Genomic DNA, 12861 nt, shown 5'->3' with positions numbered 1-12861 from the left:
ATTAGTTTCCTCTACAAGAGACAGTAAACAGTAACATCAACCTTTTTAACAGAGATCTTGGGTCACTGGACAGGCCAAATCAATGGGAGGAAGATGAAAATGAGATATTTAAATTAATCAAAAGGCACTACGACCTCACTGAAAACCTACTACCGCAGTGGTAGCGGGCTCAGGAAAATTAAGCTACAGCAAAAACAATCCCTTGTAAATGTTAGAGATCGTGTAGCGGGGGGTGAGTTTGCTTTCCAGAAGACTGTAGTACAAGGAACATTTGGGCCCCAGAGGGTTATCTGACCAGGGAGAGGGCAAGATGGCTGAAGGTCAAGTCAAATGGAAAGGAACAGGTACAAAGGAGAATTCAAGCTACACAGTCCCCAAGCAGGAGGTGAAGGATCAGGCTATTTCCTCCCAAGAAGCATTCACTGCCCTGTGTGCTGCCACCCCACAGGCCCCCCCCACCAGGGCACTGCCTGCTGGCTCCTGCTTTACAGGACTCAGCAAGCAGAGCTGGGCTGGGGCCATCTAGGGTTCTTGGTATAATTTAGCATATAGACTTTTGAGAGTTTGTCAAGGGTGGGGGAGGGGAGCAGGCGGGAGCTTTGTTGCCAGTAGTTCCGAACCAAGGAAACCCTGAAATATTCACATGCAAAGTAGTCTGAGCTTCCCCCATCAACTTCAAACACCCCTACAACACAACACCCTCCCAAGCCTGCAATCTTGCAGCAGTTCAGCTGTGGGTAAAACTGCAAAGCTGCGAGAGAGGCTTGAATGAGACAATGCAGGCAGGAAATCCCAGTGGTAAATCTTAATCCTTCTTTCTCTAATTTTAGGTGAGGTGTGGAGAGCTACACTGGAGCAAGCTGGGTTTTCTGCTGGATTTTTCATTAAATACCAAGGGAGAACAAGGGGCGGGGTTCACTTTATTTGTAAAAAGCCTCAGCAATAATTCTATTATAAAGGGACATGGCTGAACAGGTAGGAAACGGACTCCCCATTGTGAGTTCTCCTGATGGCTTCAGCAAGGATCACGGAGATGTCGATCACCTGTATTTTGGAGCAATGCTTCATCTTATCCTCTTGAGGTATGGTATTGGTGACGACTACTGCTTCAAAGCATGCATTGTTAATACGAGAAATGGCCGGGCCAGAAAAGATTCCATGAGTCAAGATAGCATAAACTCTGGTGGCTCCAGCTGAGAGAAGTTTGTCAGCCGCATGGCAGATCGTGCCACAGGTGTCGGCCATGTCATCCACCAGGATGGCCACCCGATCCTTCTCATCTCCCACCAGCACCATGTGGTCTACTTCATTGGTCTTCTTCTGTTCTTTGTGAATCAGAGCAAAGTCCACATTCAACCGGTCTACGATGGAGGTCACTCTCTTAGCTCCACCAGCATTGGGGGAGACAATAGTGCAGTTCCTCCACTCAGAGATATTTTCCCTGATCCATTTCAGGACTGCTGGCTCTGCATACAAATTGTCCACTGGGATATCAAAAAAGCCCTGAATCTGAGAGGCATGCAGGTCCATGGTGATAATATGATCCGCACCTGCTACAGAGAGCATGTTTGAAACAAGCTTTGCTGAGATTGGAGCCAGGCTCTTATCCTTCTTATCCTGCCGGGCATATGGGAAGCATGGGATGACTGCAGTAACCCGTCTGGCGGAAGCGATCTTGCAGGCGTTAATCATGATCAAAAGTTCCATTATATTGTCATTGATTTCGCCACAGCCACTCTGCACAATGTAGACATCTTCTCCACTTACACTTTCACCAATCTCCACACAGGTCTCTTGGTTGCTGAATTTCTTAGTCACCACCTTGCCTAGCTCCAGGCCCAGGCAGTCAGCAATTTTCTGGGATAAGTCTTGGTGGGAACTGCCGCTGAAGATTTTAATATTCGGCATCTTGGCCAACCACTATAGGCACTCTCTGCTCAGCGTTCACTCTTCCTGCGGATACCAAAAACTGAAGTCGGCACACAGACTCAAGTGCTAACCGCTTCACGTTGCTACTCCACCATCTTTAAATATCCTTAATGAATGTAGATGCAAAATTATTCAGCAAGATACTAGCAAATCGAATTCAACAGCATATAAAAAGAATTATCCATCATGATCAAGTGGGATTCATTACTGGGTTACAGGGCTGGTTCAATATTTGCAAATCCAACAATGTGATACATCATGTTAACAATAGAAAATATAAAAAGCATATGATCTTGTCGATAGATGCAGAAAAAGCGTTTGACAAAATAAATAATCCTTTATTATTAAAAACTCTTGAGAAAGTCGGAATAGAAGGAACTTACCTAAACATTATAAAAGCAGTTCATGAAAAGCCCACAGCTAATATCATCCTCAATGGGGAAAAACTGAGAGCTCCGCCCCTGAGATCAGGAACACGACAGGGATGTCCACTCTCACCACTATTGTTTAACATAGTGCTGGAAGTCCTAGCATCAGCAATCAGACAACAAAAGGAAGTAAAGGGCATCAGAATTGGGAAAGAAGAAGTCAAACTTCCACTTTTCACAGATGACATGATACTCTACATGGGTAACCCCACCGACTCCACCAGAAGCCTACTAGAACTTCTTAATGAATTCAGCAAAGTCTCAGGGTACAATATCAATGTAGAGAAATCAGTTGCATTTTTATACACCAATAATGAAGCAACAGAAAAAAAATCAAGAAATTGATTCCATCCACAACTGCACGAAAAACCATAGGAATAAACTTAACCAAAGATGTAAAAGACCTGTATGATGAAAACTATAGAAAGAAATTGAAGAAGACACAAAGAAATGGAAAAACATTCCATGCTCATGGATCAGAAGAATAAACATTGTGATAATTACTACCCAAAGCAATCTATACATTCAATGCAACCAATCCAAATTGCACCAGCATTCTTCACAAAGCTAGAACAAACTATCCTAAAATTCGTATGGATCCATGAAAAATCTCGAGTGGCCAAAGTAATATTGAAGAAGAAAACCAAAACGGGAGGCATCACAATCCCAGACTTTAGCCGCTACTACAAAGGTGTCATCATTAAGACAGTATGGTATTGGCACAAAAACAGACACATAGACCAATGGAATAGAATAGAGAGCACAGAACTGGCCAATTAATTTTTGACAAAGCAGGAAAGAGTATCCAATGGAAAAAAAGACAGGCTTTTTAACAGGTATTTTTGGGAGAACTGGACAGCAACATGCAGAAGAATGAAATTAGACCACTTTCTTATGCACACAAAAATAAATTCAATATGTACGAGGGACCTGAATGTGAGACAGGAAACCATCAAAACCCTAGAGGAAAAAGCAGGAAGCAGCTTCCTTGACCTCAACCGCAGCAATTTCCTACTCAACATATACCCAAAGGCAAGGGAATCAAGAACAATTACAACAACAAAAACAACTGGGACCTCATCAAGATAAAAAAAATTCTTCACTGCAAAGGAAACAAACAAACAAACAAACAAAAAATAATAGACTACCAACGTAATGGGGACATACATTTGCAAATGACATATGAGATAAAGGGCTAGTATCCAAAATCTACAAGGAACTCACCAAACTCCACACCTGAAAAATGAATAATCCAGTGAAGAAATGGGAAGAAGACATGAACAGACACTTCTCCAATGAGACATCCACATGGCCAACAAACATGAAACGATGCTTAGCATCACTCAGCATCAGGGAAATACAAATCAAAACCACCTCATGCCAGTCTGAGATACCATCTCATGCCAGTCACAGTGGTTAAAATGAACAAATCAAGAGACTATAGATGCTGGCAAGGATGTGGAGAAACGGACACCCTCCTACACTTATGGTGGGAATGTAAACTGGAACAGCCGCTCTGGAAAACAGTGTGAAGGTTTCTCAAAGAACTATCCATAGAACTCCCCTATGACCCAGCAATAACACTGCTAGGGACTTACCCAAGTAATACAGAAGTGCTGATGTATAGGGGCACATGTATCCCAATACTTTTCGCTGCAGTTTCAACAATAACCAAATCATGGAAAGAGCCTAAATGTCCATCACCTGAAGAATGGACAAGGAAGATGTGCTTTATCTATACAATGGAATACTACATGGCAATGAGAAAGAATGAAATCTGGCCATTCGTAGCAACATGGATGGACCTCGAGCCTGTCATGCTAAGCAAAATAAGTTAGGCAGAGAAGGACCAACACCATATGTTTTCACTCATAAGTCTAACAGGAGAAACTTAACAGGGGACCATGAGAAGGGGAATGGTGGGCGGGAATTAGGGAGAGGGAGGGAGGTAAATCATGAGAGAATCTTGAATACTGAAAACAAACTTAAGACTGACAGGGGAGAGGGAATGGGGGTAGAGGGTGATAGTTATGAAGGGGGGTACTTGTGGGGAAAGCACTGAGTGTTATATGGAAACCAACTTGACAATAAATTATATTAAAAATCAATAAATAGAGGCGCCTGGGTGGCTTAACAGTTAAGCGTCCAGCTTCAGCTCAGGTCATGATCTAACAGTTTGTGGGTTTGAGTCCCACGTCAGGCTCTGTGCTGACAGCTAGTTCAGAGCTTGGAGCCTGCTTCAGATTCTCTATCTTACCTTCCCCCGCCCGTGCTCTCCCTATCTCTCAAAAATAAATGAAAACATTAAAATAAATAAACAAATAAAATGGCCCATATGGTGGAGAAGTAGGGGGATCCATACTTGGTGAATCTCTCAAACAAAGAATGGCTGAAGGCAAAGGACTTTGAGCCCCATGAGGCTGGGAGGAAAAGAGATTGAGTCTACCAGAAAGAAAACGGGAAAACCTGATGGACCATAGGTGGCTGATTACGAACTGGAGGAGATACAAAGGGCCACATAGGCATGGAAAGATGGGATCCATTTCCACAGAGTGACAAAGGGAATAAAAAGAGCCTCTGGGGAAGTGTAGGACTGTATCTGGACAAGAGAAGAAACCTCGGACTGGGATAGAAAGAGAGCCCATCTCTAACTGCAAGTCTTTCTTTGTCCTGGGGCCGGCTGCCCTCTTCTTGCACCATAGGAGGAGAGGAGCCACCTGCGGGTTTGGTGGTAGGTCAGGGGCACAGGCCGCAGGAGGAGAAACCAGTACCCCACCCTGAAGTGCTGTGGCACAGGTCGAAACCAGCTGGGACCACATATGGGGAGGCACTTCCCCAATAACGGTGCACGGATCAGGTTTTTTTTTTAATTTCTTAATGTTTTTTAATTTAATTTTGAGAGACAGAGAGAGAGAGCATGAGCAGGGGAGGGTCAGAGAGAGAGGGAGACACAGAATCCGAAGCAGGCTCCAGGCTTTGAGCTAGCTGTCAGCACAGAGCCTGATGCGGGGCTCAAAATCATGAACCGTGAGATCATGACCTGAGTTGAAGCTGGACGATTAACTGACTGAGCCACACAGGTGCCCCGGATCTGGAGTTTAAATCCCAGCCAAGCGCTGGGACACAGGAGTTGGTGGAAGGAGAAAGACTGCCCCATTTGCACCCACAGCACATCGAGGATGGCTCGACTGGAGTCCAACAGTTCGTGAAGAGACTGGGACGTTGCCATTTTTTGTTACCACCATCGCCAAGGCAGGGCCCCAGGGACCAGTCCTCTGGGCCCACAGTGGAGGTGTAACCAGCCTACACCAAACCATGCCCCACTGCCTGGGTGACTGTGTATATACTGGACTGGGATAGAACCTGTAGAACCAGATGGTCCCCTCCTCCAGTGCTGTGGCATTCCCTGGATTAATTCTAGGACAATTCTTGTTTTTAGATATATTCTCCCTTTTCTCCTTCTTATCTCCTCCATCCTCTAGGCTGGTTACTCTGGCTATTGGTTTGTTTAAATAGACATAGTCCATTCTCTAGATACATGTTCTACACCTCCTTCTTTACTTTCCTTACTCTCTCTGGAATAATCAAGCCATATAGTTTCTCTGTCTGGGTAACTTTATCTTCATTCTTCCCCCACCTTCCTTATCTTCCTTTCTCTCTCCCTTTGGATTAAACCTTTTAGTCTCTCTGTGTGGTCAATGTTTATTTTTACTCTTCTTAACCCCTGTCATTTCTTTTTTTGTATGTGCTCTTCCATCAGCACCACCTCCACCCTGTTCTTTACTTGTAGTTGGTGTTTCTGTTTTTTTTTTTGCTTTTGGATTGTTTTTGTTTTCTGATTTTCTTTGTTTGTTTTAGTTGTTTGTGGGTTTGCGTGTTTTTGTTTCTTGTTTGTTTGTCTGTTTGCTTTTCAGGGCTACATCAAAAAACAACTCAAATCACACATGGTGGAGGGTCCAAAACATCACTACAAGTAGAGAAATAAAATAACTAAAGTCACAACAACAGAGAGCAAGTAACACTCTCCAAAAAATACCACCTAAACAGCCAGGCCCTGGACAGTGTATGACACCCATCCCCCTTTAATATAGCACTGCTTGCAGGTGCAGAGCACATAACAAGTTTTTAAAACTCATAAGGAACAGAAAACTAGTAAAAATGACAAATGAAAGAATTCTCCTCAAGGGAAGTTCCAGGAAGAAATGACAGCTAAAGAATTGATAAAACAGATATAAGCAACATAACTGAACAAGAATTTAGAATAACAGTCATAAAATTAATCACACAGATTGAAAAAACCATAGAAGTCAGCAGATATCTTTTGCTTCAGAAATCAAGGATCTTAAAAATAGGAGGGAATTAAAAAATGATATGTGAGGTGCAAAATAAAATGGAGGTGGCCACAGTGTGGATTGAAGATGAAAGGGAAGAATAGGAGAATTAGAAGATAGAATTATGGAAAAAGAGAAATCTGAGAGAAAGAAAGATTAAAAAAAACACCAGGAGCAGGAAGGGAGAATTAGAGTAAGTGATGCAATGAAATGGAACATTTGTATCATAGGAATCCCAGGAGAAGAAGAGGGACAGAGGCTGAAGGTGTATGTGAACAAATCATAGCTGAGAACTTACCCAATATGGGGAAAGAAATGGACGTTGAAATCCAAGAGGCACAGAGAACTCCCCTCAGACGTAACTTGAATCGATCTTCTGCATGGCATGTCATAATGAAACTGACAAAAAAACCAGGATAAAGAGAGATTTCTGAAAGCAGCTAGGGATAAACAGCCGTTACAAATAAAGGTACACAGAAGAGCAGTAGCAGGCTTATCTACTGAAACGTGGCAGGCTAGAAAGGAAGGGCAGGAAATCCTCAATGTGTTGTGCAGGAAAAATATGAAGCCAAGAATCCTTTATCCAGCAAGTCTATTGTTGAGAATAGAAGAGGTGAGTTTTCCCAAACAAAAATGAAGGAATTCATCACCACTAAACTGGCCCTACAAGATATCTTACAGGGGATTCTATGAGGGAAATGTTGCAAGAAACACAAAGTACCAGAGACACCACTACAAGCATGAATCCTACAGAGAACACAATGACTCTAAACCCAAATTTTCATGAATAACACAGAATGTGAATGGACTAAAAGCTCCAATGAAAAGACATAAGGTATCGGAATGGATTAAAAAAACAATACCTATCTATCTGATGTCTACAAGAAAAAAATTTTAGACCCGAGGACACCTTAAGATTGAAAATGAGAGGATGGAGAAATATCTATCATGCTACTGGAAGTCAAAAGAAAGTTGGAATAACCATACTTAGACCAACTGAACGTTAAATTAAAGGCTGTACAAGAGATGAAGAAGGGCATTACATAATAATCACTGGGTCCATACATCAGGAAGAGCTAACAATTATAAATGTCTAAGCACCAAATTCAGAAGCACATAAATACATAAAACAATTAATCACAAACATAACTAATCTTATTCATAAGAATATGCAAATTGCAGGGGACTTTAATAGTCCACTTGCAACAATGGATAGATTAACTAGACAGAAAATCACTCAAGAAACAATAGACCTGGACCAGCGGCAAGATGGCAGAGAAGGAAGGAGCCCCATTACCTCCGTCCACCCGCAATTACCAAACTGAGAAGAATTAAAAACCCACAGCTTTGTGATCTCCAAGAATGGAGGTGTGCGGACAGACCCCTTATCGACAGCAGTCTCATGGTTGCCTGAGTGAGTGTGAACTGGGACCGGAAACTTTAGGGGAGGGAGCGCAGAGTCTGGAGACAAAGCACCCAGAGGCTTGGCGCTAGGCCTGCTGAAACCCTTGTGTTCCTAGATGCACCGCTCCTAGCTGGGCGGGGCGGCTGTGAGACCAGAGATGGACAGGTCAGCGGGGAGCAGCACGGCTTGGGGGTACCGGGAGCCCGGAGGTGGACAGTTCTGCGGACAGTCGCTCACACGGGGTGGCCGGGTATCCAGAGGCACATGGACCTTCACAGCCTTGCACGGTACCCCCGGGCAAGGCAGGAGAGAGAACAGGGGAAGAGAAGTAGAGACTGAATCACTCACAGCGTAATCCCTCAAGAGGAGAGATTTAGCCCGGGACTGAGGGCCACTGAGCGCTGAGAGAGATATCCGTCCCTTCAAGGGGGCTATTCTCTCTCCGGCCGGCAGCTCACTGACTGCAGGCAGAGCCAGGGGAGAATTCTGGCTTCACAACCTTCCTATTCCATCCCAACCAGAAAGCCGCCCACCTGCAGGAGATTTTAACTGTGGTGGCAATATTGAGTGTGCAGGCAAGGACTTAGAAACCGGGCAGAACTTAAAAAACAGAAACAATTAGATCCGCCCAAGGCACAAAAAGGTTGGACTCAAGAAAGTGGCTGGCAATGCATGGTCTGAGGGGGGCTTTGGGTGCCAGTCGCCATCCTTCTCCTTGCATCCACCAAGGCGGGGTCTCAAAGAGCAGCCCCTGAGACCCGACCCACCTATACCAAGCCACTCCCATCTGCGCTGGAGAGCTACAGTGCTTTTGCTTATTACCGTTAATTGTTTTTTTTCCTTAATATTTTTACTCTTTAATTTTTCCCTTGTCTTCTCTTTACTATTTTCCTATTTCTTTCTTTTCTCCCTTTCCCCCTGGAATCTGGGAAAGACCAACAAGTAGGCACTGCTGTGCTTAGATCAACTCTTACCATCCAGATAGTTTTTCCTTTATCTCATCCTTATCTCCCCCAACCCCCACTGCAGGTTTTAAGCTCTCAGACTGTACTTTATCTCTGACTGTTGCTGTCCGCCCCCCACTCCCTGCCTGCTTTTATTTTCTTTCTGTTTTTTTCCTTCTTTCTTCCCCCTCTCTTTTCTTTCCTGTCCTTTTTTTTCCTTTCCCCTTTAGGTTTGTGTCGTAACCCAGAGCCGGGTCCGGGAGCGCTCGTCCCCGGCTTTCGGCGGTACCTGTCTCGTCCGCCCTGACCGGCAGGGTGGAGAGTCCTCATGGGTTCTTTTCCTGAGGGAGAGAAAGGGCAGGAAAAGGGACGCACAGAGAGTAAAGACACAACTCACGGTTTCCGATCAGGCGAAAGAGAGAGAGAGAGAGAGAGAGAGTTTATTGAGAAAACTGTCCCTTATAAAGCCTTCAAGGCGGGGAAAACAAGGCAGCTGACCCAGGTCAGTTGCTAGGAAACAGGGTCAAGGGATTAAGACTGGAGTAAAAGAGGAACCGGACTAAATTGTTTTAGTACAGCGCCTGAGGGGCTGAATACTACCCTGCCTGCAGGCGGTTGATCTTTGATCTTCTGGCTTCTCCTCTGGCAGGGAGTGGCGCTCCCCTGCCTATTTTGCAACTCCCCTCAGGGAGTGACAAATCCGGCTAGCAAAAGGCCAAGCAGCTGAGATCTTTGCCGCTCCCCACAGGTTTGCTTCTTTATCAGTACATTTGTGTGCTTGTGTTCTCTGTGTGTTTGTCTCTTTTCCTTTTCAGGGCTATCTCAAGAAATAACCCAAAGCACACATAGTGGAAAGTCCCAAATATTGCTAAATAGGGAAATAAATTAATCAGAGGCATAACAAGAGTAACCGAGAGACTCCATTAAAAGAACGTCTCCTGAAATGACAGACCCTAGACACTCAAAGAGGCTCCTTCTATAGAGGAATACTAATAAACGCACAGTGCAGAACGAGCTTTCAAAACCAACAAGAGACAGAAAGCTGGCCAAAATGACAAAACGAAAGAACTCTTCTCCAAAGAAACTCCAGGAAGACATCACAGCTACAGAACTGCTCAAAACAGACACAAGCAACATAACTCAACAAAAATTTAGAAAATTTGTCATAAAATTAATTGCCAGGCTTGAAAAATGCATAGAAGCTGTCAGAGAAGACTAGGAACCTTCAAAATATCTGTGACGAGTTAAAAAAGGCTATAAATGAGATGAATAATAAAATGGAGGCTGCCAATGCACGGATTGAAGAAGCAGAGAGGAGAATAAGTGAATTAGAAGACACAGTTATAGCCAAAGAGGAGGCCGAGAAAAAGAAAGAGAAAATGATTCAAGAGCAAGAAAGGAGAATCAGAGACCTGAGGGATACAATAAAACAGAACAATGTCCATATCATAGGAGTTCCTGAAGAGGAAGACAAAAACAGAGTGCTTGAAGGTGTGCTGGACCAAATTATACACGAAAATTTCCCCAATCTGGGGAAAGAGAAAGACATTGAAATTCAAGAGACACACCGAACTCCCCGAAGATGTAACATAAACTGACCTTCAGCATGACATATCATAGTGAAACTGGAAAAATATAAAGATAAAGAGAGACTTCTGAAAGCAGCTAGGGATAAATGGGCCTTAACATACAAAGGGAAACCTATCAGAGTGGTTACAGACCTATCTACTGAAACTTGGCAGGCCAGAAAGGAATGGCAGGAAATCTTCAATGTGATGAACAGGAAGAATATGCAACCAAGAATTCTTTATCCAGTGAGCTTGTCATTCAAAATAGAAGGAGAGATAAAGGTTTTCCCAAATAAAGAAAAGCTGAGAGAATTCATCACCACCAAACCAGCCCTCCAAGAAATCTTAAGAGGGACTATATGAGGGAAATGTTGCAAGGAATAAAGGTACCAGAGACATCACTACAAACATGCACTCTACAGGGAACACAATGAACACACGCATATTTTTCAATAATAACACTGATGGTTATGGAGGAGGGCACTTGTGGGGAAGAGCACTGGGTGTTATCTGGAAACCAACTTGACAATAAACTATATATTAAAAAAATAAAGGATAAAAAATAAAAAATAAAAATTAAATTGTTTTTAGAAAACTATTCTGTCCAAAATGCCCTTTTATTTGCTGTTTTCATGCATATCTAGATATACATAATATCATAGATATCCTGCCACTTTCACAAAATGGGTTTTAACTTATTTTAAATACCATTCTATAGTATTATACACACAATTACTTTGCTATTGATATTTAAGTGATTTCTCTTATTTCTCACCTCAGTGAATGCCCTGTCCATATAGTTTTACACATATACCCTCATACAGCCATCCTAATATCTTCTGATTTTACATAACACTAGACTGTAGCTAAACTGATGGCCTGAGTGACTAGCTGCATATACTGACTAACTGAAATCCCACTTCTTCTGTGTATAATTTTATTATTTTTTGTTTATTTTATTTTTTAATATAATTTTTTGTCAAATTGGTTTCCACACACCCAGTGCTCATCCCAGCAAGTTCCTCCTCAATGCCCATTGCCTCCTTTCCCATCTCCCCCACCCCTCATCCACCCTCAGTTTGCTTTCAGTAATTAAGGGTCTCATGGTTTGCCTCCCTCCCTCTCTGTAACCTTGTTTTCCCCTTCCCCTTCCACATGGTCTTCTGTTAAGTTTCTCAAGATCCACACATAAATGAAAATATATGGTATGTGTCTTTCTCTGCAGACTTATTTCACTTAGAGTAATACTCTTCAGTTCCTTCCACATTGCTGCAAATGGACAGATTGCCTTCTTTCTCATTGCTAAATAGTATTCCATTGTATATATAAACCACATCTTATTTATCCATTCATCAGTTGATGGACATTTGGGCTCGTTTCATAATTTAGCTATTGTTAAAAGTGCTGCTATAAATATTGGGGCACATGTGGCCCGATGCCTCAGCCCTCTTGTATCCCTTGGGTAGATTCCGAGCAGTGCTATTGCTGGGTCATAGGGTAATTCTATTTTTAATTTTTTGAGGAACCTCCACACTGTTTTCTGGACTCCAGGGTTTTCAGAGTCCAGGGTTCTGCCTCCACTGTGGGCCCTGCTGATCCATCCCTGAGGCCTGGCCTTGGTGGTGGTGGGTAGAAAAATAGCGACCCCCCAGTCTCTTCTCAATGGACCCAGTGTCCTAAATCACTCCATTCAAAGCCATCCTTACTGTGCTGTGGGTGCAGACGAGGCAGTCTGTGTCGCTTTACCTGGTCCTGTTCCCTGGCATTCAAGCTCTGTGCGCCCCTGAACTGGGGAAGAGTCTTTCCATGCTGCTTGATATGTGGTTCTGGCTGGTTTTGTCCTGCCCTGCAGCACTTCAGGGAAGGGGTCTCTTTCTCCTAATGTGGACTGCACCCCTGACCTAGCCACTGAGCCCGGGGCTGGCTCCTTTCCACCCCAGGTGCGTGAAAAGGACGGCATGCCCCAGTCTGGAGAAAGCCCCGCAATTAGAGATGGGATCTCTCTCCATCCTGGCCTGAGGTTTTTCTCTTATCCAGATAAAGTCCTACACTTTCCCAGACTCTTTTTCTTTTCCATTTGTCTCTCTGCAGAAGGGGATCCCTCCCCTCTGTGCCTACATGGTCTGTTTTATCTCTCAAAATTTGCAATCACCCACCTACAGTTTGTTAGGTTGTCCTGGTGTCTCCCTGGAAGTGACCCAGTCTCTTTCTCCCAGACTCTTGGGGTTCAAAGTCCTTATCAATGCTTTTTTGTTT

At 43.6% G+C, this 12861-nt stretch overlaps 1 pseudogene; it reads right to left on the bottom strand.

Annotated features, from left to right (window-relative positions):
- Positions 1-951: 951 nt before the first annotated feature.
- LOC115296635 lies at positions 952-1908 on the bottom strand (annotated as a pseudogene).
- Between the last annotated feature and the right edge of the window lie 10953 nt (positions 1909-12861).

Source organism: Suricata suricatta, chromosome 7 (assembly GCF_006229205.1).
Source record: "Suricata suricatta isolate VVHF042 chromosome 7, meerkat_22Aug2017_6uvM2_HiC, whole genome shotgun sequence".
NCBI classification, from domain to species: domain Eukaryota; kingdom Metazoa; phylum Chordata; class Mammalia; order Carnivora; family Herpestidae; genus Suricata; species Suricata suricatta.
This window is presented reverse-complemented; position numbering and strand designations above follow the sequence as displayed.